Source organism: Acomys russatus, chromosome 4 (genome assembly GCF_903995435.1).
Source record: "Acomys russatus chromosome 4, mAcoRus1.1, whole genome shotgun sequence".
Taxonomy (NCBI): domain Eukaryota; kingdom Metazoa; phylum Chordata; class Mammalia; order Rodentia; family Muridae; genus Acomys; species Acomys russatus.
Window position 1 is genome coordinate 54535035 of NC_067140.1, and position 11050 is coordinate 54546084.

Genomic DNA, 11050 nt, shown 5'->3' on the forward strand with positions numbered 1-11050 from the left:
CTCAGCAGGGACGTCGATGGCTGCAGAGGACCCGCGCACGCTCTGGTCCCTTCTCCTTACAGGGAAGGGATCATTTGGCGGAGCTACATTTCAATAGTGCTGGCTTCGCGGCTGGTGCGGTGCAAACCCCATGAAATGGCCCCGCGTAGTGATCGGAGCTGGGAGAGTGGAGGCTAAACCCCGTGTTCAGCCAAAGCTTGGGCAGGAGGCCCTGGGGGTCCACAAGCTAGCCCTGCACACTTGGCTGAGCGCCAGGACTCCGAAGACGGTCAGCGGGGGTCCAGCCAGGGTTGCTTGGCTACGATCTCCCACCTCTCCCAAGGCTGCCAGGACTCCGGAGCCCGCTCTGCAGCCTCCTTAGCCTCCCCACGTCCCCCCACCTTTGGCCTCACGCCCCGGGTCGGTTCGTAGCTTTGACAGATTGTCGTGACCTAGCCGGGACTAGCGAGGACGCCGTTAGCGAGGCAGTGGCGCCGCTCGCTGGGCCGCCAGGCTCCCAGCGCGTGCCTGGGGCAGTCGGGGCTGCGCAGCAGGCGGGCAAGGTCACGTGACGCACGACCCGTGGGCCCCCACCCCCGCTCACGCTGCCGAGGGGGACAGCGCCATTTTGCCCCGATGAAGCGTGACTTCGTTGCGGGGAGCGTGGGAGGCGCGCGGTTTCAGTGTCTGGCTGCTCTAGGATGCACTCCCAGCTGCGCTGCTGCATTTGCTGCTGTGGTTACTGCCCCCAGCAACGTCAGAGGAGCTGCCTGCTGCCTCTTACTCACCTGGGCAGGGAGCCCAGCCATCGGCCCTCAGTCTAGCCACAGCCTGTGAGAAAGGTGGAGTAGAGGGACCCACTGGGAAACTGATGGTTTCCTATGCCCTTTCATTGGGCCTCACTTCCCCAAGGGGCGCCGCTAGTGAATTTGGCAGTGAAGACTACTAGGCAGATTCCTGCCCACTGTTGTTAAAGCCTTGTGAAACTGGGATAAGCAGGCAAACAAGAAGAAATAATAAAGCAGGAAGAGTGAAGTGGGGAAAAGGGACGCTATACCAGAGAGGGATCAAGGGAAGTAAATTGAAGAAATGACCCGGGCATGGTGGAGCATTCCTGTAATCCCAGAGCTTTGGAGGTAGAGACAGGAGGACCAGAAATCTGCTACATAGTAAATTGCCAGGCTTGAATATGTGAGGCCTTTCACAGTTTAAAAAACAAACAAAAACAAACCAGCTGAGATCACCTTGATCCCCAAATTCGAGAAACCCGTGCCTTATGAAAATACAGAACAAAGGACAAGGTAGCAAAAGCCTTACAGTTCTGTCCTAGGTGAATCTTCCACTGACTACAGTGATGAGCCAAGGGTAAGATTTATGTGTGACATAAGAGATTGGGCATTATTTAAATATGTTATTTATACTTTCTGGTTACTGCACAGCAAACTCAAATTCAGGTCAGTGGATGGAACAAGCCCTCTCCAGGAGCTCAGTCAGGGGCAGAGTGGACTCTCTGTTCTTCAAGTTAACAGCAAGAGGACAAGGCACTGGAGGCTGGAGAGATGGCTCAGAGGTTAAGAGCACTAACTGTTCTTCCAGAGGTCAGGAGTTCAATTCCCACAACCACAGGGTGGCTCACAACCATCTATACTGTGATCTGGTGCCCTCTTCTGGCCTGCAGGTGTGCATGCCGACAGAGCACTGTAAACATAATAAATAAATAAATAAATAAATGTTTTTAAAAGTGGGGGAGGGACAAGGCAGAAGCTACATTTCAGAATGTGCATGGTGTCATGTCCACTGTACTAGATTTGTTGAGGCAGTCACAAGACCACACTGCAGGTAAGGAGGCAGCCCTCAGGACGTCAGTCACGAGTAAGAAGAACATGTAGGTTATAGAGCAGGGTATCACAGTCATTAAATGAAAATGTTGTGTCAGAAGAGATCCCTATTGAAATATTTTTTTTTCAAAATTTTGGATATTTTTCCAGAATTTGTCCTGCACATTAATTACTCAGAGCAGTTGTCCTGATTTGCTTAGACTGCTATAACAAAATGCACTATACCAAGCAGCTTATTAACAACAAAATTTTGTTTCTGATAAGACCTAGGCTTGGAGAGGGGGGTTGTCCAAAATAGCACCAAAATTTGTATAAGATGAAATAAAATAGGGAGATAAAACGAAGAAATGACCTGGGCATGGTGGTGCATGTCTGTAATCCAGAGTGCGGGGGGAAAATGAAGAAATGACCAGGGCATGGTGGTGCGTGTCTGTAACCCAGAGCACAGGAAACAAACAAAAAACAAAACAAAAACAGCTGAGATCACCTTGATCCACCCTTATGTGGCTTTTATGGAAAGAAGAGGAAGCTGGGGAGACAGAAGTATTTTCTGAACCTGCTGAAAAAAGAATTCCTGTGGTGCCTGACTCCCCCCCCCCCCCCCCCCAGTAGGCATTTCTGCAATGCTGTGGGGCCAGGCCTAAGTGAAAGGCATAACCAGTGTTTCACTATGCAAACAGTACTGACATTGACAGTGTCTCATTCACTTCTAGACCCACAGAAACCAATGTTTCCCAGCTGCCCTTTCAAGTCGGCAGGGCCATGTGGCTGTTATGACTAATGAGATATGAGCAGAAATGATGAGGCATTTAGGCTGAGGCAGTGAAATGCTATTTCCAATAATGCTGTTTCTCTTCTGCCCTGCCACAGTGGTTGGAGTAGGGAGTCTTGTGCTGAATGGGGTTTCCTAAACACGAGCGCAGTCCATGTCTGTGAGTCACCATATGACCATACGGGAGGACTCATGTCCTGAGACATAGCCACCCACGATACATTTTGTGTGAGCAAGAAATAAGCATTGTTGTCCTAAGCTACAAATATCTTTACAGTTACTCAGTGTACAACCCAGCACAAACCAGCCGGTACTGGCTGACAGTCATGGAATCCCGCCTGCATATTTAAGGGCTCATACTTTATTTATGTGAGTAAAGGTATTAAGCCAGGATATGGTTTTTCAATCTGTGTATATTGGTAGTGGCAATAAAACATTCCTGGCCCTTAGGAAGTGGAAGTGGATAATAGAGCCTCTGGGAACTCTTGAATTAAACTATTGGGCTTTTCGTGTCCATAACTGTGTCACTCTCTGATAAAATTACTTTGTCTAAGTGGCTTTTTGGAGAGTATTTACTTAATATAGGCGATAAGCCATTTATCTTCTTCTGGAAACCTAGACTAGCTTTTGACAAGAAGCAATACACTGACCTTCTCAAGATTACAGTCTGATATAGCCTGAGTGGCAGCTGGGGCAAAGGAGGCAGAGCTTCAACAGCGGTCTCTCAAACCTAGTGTGAATGCCTGTGCCTTGTCCAAACCTGTGTGTTATAACTGGTAAGGTCATTAATAGCCAGACTGATGCTCGGGAGGCAGAGGCAGGTGGATCTCTGTGAGTTCAAGGCCAGTCCAGTCTACAAAGCAAGTCCAGGACAGCCAGGGCTGTACAGAGAAATCCTGTCTCGAGAGAGAATAAATAAATAAATAAATTAATTAATTAATTAATTAAAAAGCCAGATTGTCTCGACCTGCCAACTACCCAAATGATAACACGGAGACAGGAAGATTTAATACTTATTATGAAAACTTGGCTTCAGCTCTTAGTTCCCAACTAGCTCTTATCTTAAATTGTCACATTTATACTAATCTACATTCTGCCATGTTGCCTGTTACCACTTTCTTTTTTATTTCTTTGTTTTCTTTCATTTGTTTTTGTTTTCCAAAATAGAATTTCTCTGTGTAGCCCTGGCTGTCCTGGACTCACTTTGTAGATCAGGCTTGGCCTTGAACTCACATCCATCCGCCTGCCACTGCCTCCAGAATACTGGGATTAAAGGTGTGTGCCACCACGCCCCACACCCACGACCTGTCAATCTTAATGCCAGCACTATTTTTTTCCTTGGTGTCTCTCAGGTGACTCTTCCCGCCTCAGATTCTTTCCGGAAGTGCCTATCAAGAAGTCCCGCCTTCTCGTGCCTTTGCTGTTGGGTGTTCAGCCATTTAGCAAATCAATCAGTAAGTGTTAGAGGCAGAGTTTACAAAGTATGGAGTGTGCAAAAAATAACAATACCAAAGTACCCAGCTCTCTGCTAGTACGGAGATGAGCATTTGAACAGTACAAAGACAACCCTCACACAGTGTACAAAAAGGTCACCCCAACAGTGTGTGAACGCCTGTGCCACTTCCAGTCCTCTTTACCTCTGCAAACTCAGTGCTCTCCTATCAGATAGATTTCGGGTAGGGCTTACAGCCCGTCAGGGAGGCTTTCTGAGGAGAGTACAATACTGAATAAATGAAAACCTCAGTGTCAAGAATGCTGAACTTCACTATTAGGTCAAGTCCTGTTTACTGATAATTAAAGCAAACGAATACCAGAGAGAGGGAAGCAGTCTACATGCAGCATGTGAAAGGCACCTCTCTGCAGGCGTCAGTGAAACATTATCTAGCAGACCCTGTATCCCGCCCCCCCGAAAAATGAAAGAAGCACATGTTTTTCTTGCTTTTTTTTTTTTTTTTAAGGTGTTCACAAGGAATCTTTGGTAGTAGCCAAGGGTGACCTTGAACTGACTTTGTAGCCAAGGACAAACTTGATCTTCCTGCCTTCTTAGTGCTGGAATGATAGACATGACTCCCCGAACCAGGCAAGTTTTTTGGTTTGTTTTGGTTTGGTTTTCGTGGTTTTTGTTTTTGTTTGGTTTCTTTGGGTTTGTTTTTTTTTTTTTTTGTTTTGATTTTGGTTTTTGTTTTTTGAAGACAGGGTTTCTCTGTGTAGCCTTGTCAGTCCTGACTTGCTTTGTAGACCAAGCTGGCCTTGAACTCACAGGAAGCTGCCTGCCTCTGCTTCCTGGGTGCTGGGATTAAAGGCGTGCAGCCACCACACCCGGCACAGACAAGTTATTTTTAAATCAGAAAAAGACACCATAGTGTTGAGGGATGGTTTTGGGCACCGTGCTTTCAAATGTTGACTTCTATGCCCAGAGATCTGGTTGCAGTCTGGACATTGGCATTAGCATTTCTACAAAGAAGCATCTTCTGTCTCAGTGTTGCATAAAAGTCGCTCTACAACACCTCTGGCTGATTCATAAAGAGCTGATCAGCCTACAGCTGAGCGGGACTTCCAATCCCAGTGAGGAGGTTCCCAGGTGGAGGAAGAGAGAGGTGGCATGAGGCAGTCACCATGAGGACATGGATGGATCAGGAGCAGCCAGGAAGAGACGAAGGTGGCAAGTAACAGGGCTGGAAAGTAGACCAATGCCAGGATTAGTTGCACTAATTCATATTGAGCTGAGAATCTGCCCGGCTATAGTGCTTGAAGCTTATTAATAAATATAATAGGTCTCTGTGTCATTATTTGGGAACTAGACCAGGTGTAGAAAAGCCCTTAATTTTACACAATAGTTTTTTTTTTGTAAAAGTTTGCTTAAGATTTAGAATCCATAATCATAAATATCCCAATGTTCTATGACTGCTTCATGGACAGGTGTGGTGGCACATACCTTCAACCTCAGCACTCAGGAGGCAAAAGCAGGTGAAACTCTAAGTTGAAGGCCAGCCTGGTATATATAGCAAGTTTCAGACCAGATAGAACTACATAGTGAAACCCGTGACTCATAAAGGATAATATATATTTATATAAGTTTTATATAAATATATTATATAAAATTTTATATAAAAATAAATATATTCCTTCATGTATCCCAAATTATCCCAATATATCAGCTGGGAATGGTTCCCCATGGGTATGAATCTACAAATATTTTTAGTAGCCTTTGCACCTAACCTAAAGTTCTCAAGGATATTACAGAAATGGAAAGTTGAAAACCCTTCTTTTCCTCTCAAGGAAGTCTCAATAGTCTCACACACACACACACACACACACACACACACACACTATGCAGATATGTATGATCATAAAGCAACCCTCACACACACACATACGGTACCAGGTATTACAACAAAAGCTTTGCACGTCCTAGGCACGCACTCTACCACTGAGTCAAATCCCACGCCCAGACCAATTTCTAATAGTAAACCAGAAATGTCCATGAATACTGTCATGCTCCCAGGTTGTCTTAGGAAGCCACACAGTTGTCAGATATTTTTTGAGGCTTTTCAACCCTTTCTGGAGCTCCCCTGTTGTTGTAAACTTCAGGATCTAAGACATTCTTTGCTGTGTTTCTTTTTATAAAAAATATGGCCTTGGAGAACAAATTTGCTTTGTCAAAGTTATCTAGAGCCAATTCTGGTGAACTGAGTGATCAAGACAGTGATATCTTCTTCCGTAAAAGGTGAGTTATGACACTGATGCTGGATCAGACCTGACAGGATCCATTCCTCTCAGCATGCTGGACACTGACATCCCGCATCCTCCTTGCTCCCGCCCCAGATGCCTCTGTTGCTGTTACCCATCAGATTTGGACAGCTTCCCGGGCAGCACTTTAGAAAGCTTCTGATCCATTTCGGACCAGCAATTCAATCTCCTATTAAGCCTGGAATCTCTCAAAATTTAGAAACTGGACTACAAACACAACCCATGGCTTGCTTAACCATTTTCCCCATTTTTTTTGTGCCCCTTCTAAGGTATCATTTGGCCCAATTCAGCCTGAAGAGCCTCAAGAGAACAACATCCCATTCCCTCTAAGGGGGTCAGGTAGGTTTCTGTTTGCTCTCTTGGTCTACAAATGCTTATTTCCACCGGGAGGTGGTTATAAGTTATTATTGGTCTTATACAGAGAAAAAACTAGGTGGAACTCAGGGATGTCTCTCTTTTCCTTTATCTTTCATCCATAGGTAAGGAGATAGGAGCTGAAAAAAAAAAAAGGGAGAGATAGAAACACAGAGGGAGGATAGAATGAAAGGTAGATGATTGAACCTACTCTTTAGCTCAAGGCCTTAATTGTTATTCATAATGAAGATAATGTCTAAATCATTGGTATAGAATTTAGTATATTGCTACAAAACATGGGCATGTCAAATACTTGGCAGATTTTAACACAAGAATATATATCCTAAGTCTAACAGATAGATATGACTCTATAGCTATATGAGGCAAAATAGTTAGATAAGGTCTTCAAAAGCCTCAGAGACACACAGAATATGGCATTTAAAGATGTTTTTATTATCCTAAAGTTTCTTTGACAACAAAACAAATTAACTCCTCATAACACCCACCTCAAAGAAGATGATGAGCATCAAAGAACCTCCTTATGGAGATGGCTTCAAATGTGGCAAACCAGTCACTGGGGAAAATGTCCTCGTTCCTGCCATAAACAGAATTCTGCCTAAAAATGGGCAGCTTAGATGCAGGCAGAGTCGATGGCCGAACTCTGCCAAGACAGGATAAGCAAGTCCTCAATAGTTCCTGCCTTGCAAATAAATCTGGCAGAGATATTGGGCCAGAAGGCCAAAGATGAGGCTCCAGCATTATAGAGAGTGTTGAGTGACTGTTCAGGCAGTAAACTGTCTCAGTCATTTTGTTCATTTTGGAAGCTGCTAACCTGCACTGCTGGTTCACTCAGGAATTTAAGCTTTATTCCTTCTCAAGTTTCCGAGGGGTGTTGAAGAACAGATAGTTTAGTTTTACAATTAAGTTTAGTTGGTTAGGGGATAAGATCTTTTTAGGTCAAGATAAAGAAGTTAAGTTATTAGAGTTGAGATAGGATAGATATTGAATTTCACTCAGAAATTTAGACCCAACAAGACAGGAAAGATGTTTATTTCAAGTTTGACAAATATAAACAGCCAAATCACTATGAATGTAACATCTATAGAACTCATGATTGTCACATGGTTCTCCCTGCTGTATGTAGTTTTTTTTTATGCATGTGTAATAAAAGAAATGTATATGAAAAAAAAGTTGAGCCATGACTATGACTTAGACCTAAGTTGGAAGTAACCGCATATGTTTGGAATGAAGCATATACTTAATTTATTCCAAAAGTTAAAAGGCATAAATAAGCGTAGTAATATGGCAGTACAATGTTAGGGAAAACCTCTTAGGTTCTAAGAGATTGTAACATTTACTGACCCTCACAGCCGGAGTTAATCATCTGCCCTGAGGTTACTCAAGACTGAGTACACAGCCCATTTGTTTAGCCTGCCTTTAGAGCAATGTAACAACCAACATTACTTGCCTTGGATTCCCTATGTACTCAACTTTTTTACAACCTAATCTAATATATAGCTGTAATCTTATATACTTTTCCATGCCCCTGACCCAGAGTAATGCATGTGTATTCTAATAATCATTCACTGAAAGCAGCAAAAATAGATACTAAAAGCAATCTTTGAAAATGAATATCCACCATAAATGTTGACTTCAATGTAGGATTATTGCTTGACTCACAATGTTTGTGGTACTGCTTGTTACTTGAGTCCCATGGAGTCAGTGACTTCATCCCTTGTAAAACTCTATTATGATTTCTGAGCAAGGCATGGTGACAGCACTTGGAAGTTCGAGGCCAGACTGGTCTACAAAGCAAGTTCAGGACAACCAAGGCTACACAGAGAAACCCTGTCTCAAAAAACCAAAAAAACAAAAACAAAAACAAAAGGTTTCTGTAAAGTATCCTTCATTCCTTCCCTATGTGATGCTTTCTGTGCTCTTCAATACAGGCAAAACAAGGTCTTTATGAGTGACAGACACTAAGTCACAGGGACAGATTCACAAGACACCCTCAAGTAGACACAGGTTCAGACTCACTTAGCAGACAGAGGACAGAAACACAGGGAATGCAAAAGTGAGAGTTCAAATCTAGGCTTGCTCTTGGTTAAATGATACGTGAGGAAAATGTTTTGAGTTTTTTTTTTTCCTTAATGTGGCACAATATATTATTGACGATTTAGAGTTTATTATTAATGAGTTTAAACAAACCACACATAAATATATGGGACCACAAATATCAACATGGCAAAAAAGTCTCTAGGTCATTTTTATTGTGTACTTTGGAGTAGCAGGACAGCCTTGTATCTCCTGTGCCTGGCTACCAGGCCACAGAGAGCACTCGCCTATCAAAATTGAAAGAGGAGTACTTTTAAAAAAGCATCCAGAAAAATGATGGCTAAAAACTCTATAATTAATAACAATAGGAAAGTCTTAATCTTAGAGGAAATCCACACTCAGCCTTGTCATCACTAAACTTCTGAATCTAATTAATCACAGAAAAAAAAAAAAAAAAAAAATCTTGAAAGTAGACAAAGAAACACACAGCATTTCTTAGAGGGGGAAAAATCACTTGAACGACATCAAGTTTCTCACTGAAACCATTATAGGTCAGAAAGAAGTGGCACAAACACATACGCAGGACCTGCTCCGCAGGATCGGGGAAATGCAAGGGAATTCCACAATAATACATTCCACCCAGTTAAAATGGCTGTTACCAAAGACAAAATTCTGGAGGGTATGCCAAGAAAGAACTCTTACATACTGTTGTGGGAATATAAATTGGTATAGCCATTATAAAAAACAGAATGCCAATTTAAAAAAAAAAAAAACCAACTAGAACTGGAGCTACTATAACAGCATGCAATCCCACTCCTGGGCACGATTCCAAAGGAAATGAAATAAGCCACTCTTTCAAGGCACCTGCTCTGCCGCGCTTATTGCTGCTTTGGTTCACAATAGCCAAGATATAAGATCCACAGAGGCACCCACTAATGGACAAATAGATGAAACATGGAATAGCTACATAATGGAATCTTTTTCTACCATAAAGATAATGAACTCCTATCATTTCTAGCAGCACGAATGAGCCTGGAGGACATTGAGATAAGAAACAGGAAGACAAATGGAACATCTATTATCTCTATTAGATGAGAAAGCTAGCCGGCATGGTGGCACACGCCTTTAATCCCAGCACTCGGGAGGCAGAGGCAGGCGGATCGCTGTGAGTTCAAGGCCAGCCTGATTTACAAAGTGAGTCCAGGATAGCCAAGGCTACACAGAGAAACCCTGCCTCAAAAAACAAAGCTAAAGCTAAAAATGTTGGTCTTACCAAGATAGGGTAGAAGCCTGGTAACTGGAGACAGGGAGAGCGGGGGGGGGGGGGGGGAGATGGAAAGAGTATGGTTGTGGTGGTTTGGGTAAAAATTGCCTCCATAGGCTCATATGTTGGAATGCTCAATCTCCAGTTGGTAGAATGTTTGGGAAGGTTTAGGAGGTGTAGCCTTGTTGAAGGGCGTGTGCCACTGGGGGTGGGCTTTGAGATTTCAAAAGCCCGATCCACCTACTCCCAGTTAGCTCAGTAACTCTCTCTGTCTCTCTGTCTCTCTCTCTGTCTCTCTCTCTGTCTCTCTCTCTCTCTGTCTCTCTCTCTCCCTCTCTCTCTCTCTCTCTCTCTCTCTCTCTCTCTCTCTCTCTCTCTCTCTCTCTCGTTATCTCAAGATGTAAGCCCTCATTCACTGCTCTAGCACCATGGCTGCCCACTGCCATACTCCAACCATGATGATCATGGCCTCTAACCACTTGAATCATGAATCCTCTAACCAAAGGCTTCCTTTCATACATTGCTCTGACCATGGTGTTATTTGTGGCAATAGAAAAACAACTCAGACAATGGTTAAGTAGCATAGGGAAGCTGGCAGATGTCTGGCTGAGTGAGTATAGTGGTCTACCTGTAATACCAACACGCAGGATACAATGACAGAATGCCCAGAGCAAGCGGGCTAGCCAAACAAGCCAAAATGGCAAACTTTCGGCTTCATCAAGGGACCCTTGCTCAATAAGGTGGAGAGTAATCAAGAAAGACACCCAACCTCAGGCCTCTGCATACACATGCACAGAAGTAACACACAGCTGTTAATGTTCTACAGTCTCCTAGGTTAACTCTCGTAGGCAGCAATTGTATGTTTCCAAATAATTTAGCAGAGCATGTTGAATGTTCCTAAGATAAAGGCATGTACAGTGTTCAGAATGGTGGATACCCTTCATCTGGTCCTTACACACTTTGTGCATGGATAGCACTACCACCCTACTGTATCCCATAAAGATGACAACTATTTTATGCCAAATAAAAACTTTAAAA